We start from the raw sequence: 3,088 nt of genomic DNA, 5'->3' as shown, positions 1-3,088 counted from the left end.
CCGCCGAGCGCGCTTTGCGCAGCCGCAGACCGAGCCTACCGGGTGAGTGAGGAGAAGGGAGGCGGGACGTGCTTCCCAAAGTGGGGGCCCGCGGAACCGCCGAGGAGCCCCTCAGGGCCGGGAACTAATAAGAGACACACAGGCACACGAGATTCCCCAAATTCTTGTGTATTTCCCTTATTATAATCCATCCAAAGTATGCAGTCAATGGCTCACAGTATCATCAGATAGTTGTGCATTCATCGCCACAATAAATTTTAGAACATTTTCATTACTCCAAAAATGAAAATAAAAAAGAGCATCCAAAACACCCCAAACCCTTTATTCCATCCTATTATTTATTTATTTTTTGTCTTTATTACTCATCATCCCATACACTGTGACGTCCTTTTGACTCTGAAAGGGGAGCCCCCTTGCTTAGAAACACCCAGCGCCTTCCTGAAGCTGCCCGGCTGCCCTCTCGCCTTGAGGGGTGCCCCAGAACCTGCAGAGTGCCCCGCACCGCAGAGCCGTCGCCCTCCCATTTGCTCAGAGCCCGGATAGGCGGCACCAAGCTGACAGAACAGCTCATTGTGTCCTCAGAGCCCGGCTGGGGCCTCGGCACACCCTCACTTGATTTTCACGACAGCCCACTGATTCTCCTTTTCATATTTAAGAAAACTGAGGCTCACATCATTAGAAAGGAATTGGCAGAGCCAAGAAGCATGAGCAAATATGCACAGATGAGAGGGATGGACAGACAAACACTTTGGGAAACCTTCTTAATTCTCCATTTCCCAGCGAGGACCTGCCTGTAGGTTCCAAGAGCTGCACACATCCCTGCCCACTCTGAGATGGGCCGGGACCTGGGATCTGGAGACCTGAGCCCCTGGGATCCCCAGAGGTCCTGGCTCCCCCCACTTGACCTTGGGCAAGTCACCTCTGATCAACTGACCCTCCTCACCTATAAATTAAGGGAGGGGAACTTCACGGAGTTCCAACACACAAAGAGGAGAGGGACAAGTCTCCATGGTTATGACAAATCAAGAGCAAACTCCTTGCTCCTTGGAAGGTGAAACTGCAATTGGGGAAGGAGTGGGATGATTACCCTGCAAAGGCGACACCACCCAAGGCCACTTCAGAGATGGGCCACCTCAGCTTGCCCCGCTTGCCCACCATCCAGGCACTCGGCTTGTATCTCGCAGGAAATTCATTCCTCCCAACAGTTAAGAGGGAATCGCTGTCCCCTTCAGGTGAGGTCACAGACAGGGAGGGGGACAGGGGCTGGCCCCTGGCAGGATTGCCTGATGGGTAAGCTCTGGGCTCAAGTACTGGAATCCCAGCTCCACCATGTACTAGTTGTATGACTACAGGTAAGACATTTAAGCCTCACACCTGAGTGTGCATTCCCAACCCCCGGGGGCAAAGAGTGGGTCTTGGGGAGAAAAAAAAAAATCTTACTCTTATGTATAAAGCACATACATAGATACAGTTCACAAACAAAAATACAGTGTATCTGCAGTATTAAAATTTCATGGGAGGGTCCACATAAAAACCTGTACCCTAATGTTCATAGCAGTCTTCAGTTAGCCAAGAGGTGGAAGCAGCCCACATGGCCATCAGCTGAGGAATGGATGAACAAAATGTGGTCTAGCCATGTGGTGGAATAGTATTCAGCCATGAAAATGAATGAATTCTGGTACATGCGACAATGCAGACGAACCTAGAAAACAGGAAGCTGAGTGAAATAAGTCAGATCCACCACACACTATGTGATTCCATTTGTATGAAATGTCCAGAATAGGCAAATCCACACAGACCGAAAGTAGGTGAGTGGCTGTCAGGTCCAGGGAGGGGGAGAAGGGGACTGACTGCTCAGAGGTATGGGGTTTCTTTTTGGGGTGATAAAAATGTCCCAGAATTAGATAGTGGTGATGGTCACACAACTCTGATTTATTCTGAAAACCACTGAACAGTACTCTTTAAAAGGAAGAAGGTGCTACTTTTTAAAAATTCTTGGAGGGGGGCAATTAGGAAAAATGTTTTAAAACTCTCCTTCAGTAGGGGGGCTATAATGAAATGAAAAGGTCAAGAAGCCCCAACCTAGAGCCTGTCGACAAGGATTATCAAGGACACAGTTTGGTGTTATTATTTTTATTGTTATTACAAATCTGTAATCTCTGAACTGCAATTCTTGAGGCCAGATGCGTTTCTGAATTTAGATTTGGGGGGATTTTATAAAGATAATATGGTACATAGACTCAAAACAGCCCCAGCAAAGTTTGGGACAACACCCCATAAACAAACATTCAAATTTCCACAAGGGAAACAGAAAGTGTCCACACACAGTAAGTGAGCTAAATAAGGACTCTAACTTGGCACTGACTGATATGGTAGCCTCTTGTGACTGACCCAAGTTGAGATGAGTTGTAAGTAAAATACACAAGGCTATAAAAAATACTGAAAAAATTAATTAAATTTTTTTTCAAAAAAAGTTATTTAAGTTTAATACAAATCATATACAAAGAAAATGTGACAAAAACACTTCCAAAGGCTAAAAGCAATTATGCTTCCCAGCCTAGGCCTGCTAGGCAGTTTTTTTTTTTAACAACTGCAATTCGCAAACATTGTCTCTCCTGATTTCTTCCAATACTCTCTTTTTATTTCTTCTCTAATATGGGTAACTAGCTGGGCAGTCTGCATCGTCTTATCAACAATGAAGAGAAAGTAAATGAGATTAAAATGTACAACAAAATGTACTGCAACGCTGCCATACAATTAATTTTCTCATAAACATACATCACCTTTTGCTTTGATAAGTGCTTTTTGTTTTACACAACATATAAAATGGTACAACACACCTAGTGTATCAAGACAGCATGGCTGGGTCTTGCTTTCTCTTGTCCTGCCTTCATTTCCTGCTTACTTGTTGAAATTATAATATTTGGAACCTATTGGGTTAAATAAAATAGATCAGTAATTTAATTTCACATGGTTCTCTTTGTTTTTTCCCTTCTTAATTTTTATTATGATAATATATATGCAACACAAAAATTCCCATCTTAACCACTTTGATGTGTACAATTCAGTTATAATAATTACATTCATG

This window comes from Choloepus didactylus, chromosome 21, assembly GCF_015220235.1.
Source record: "Choloepus didactylus isolate mChoDid1 chromosome 21, mChoDid1.pri, whole genome shotgun sequence".
Classification (NCBI taxonomy): Eukaryota; Metazoa; Chordata; class Mammalia; order Pilosa; family Megalonychidae; genus Choloepus; species Choloepus didactylus.
This window is presented reverse-complemented; position numbering follows the sequence as displayed.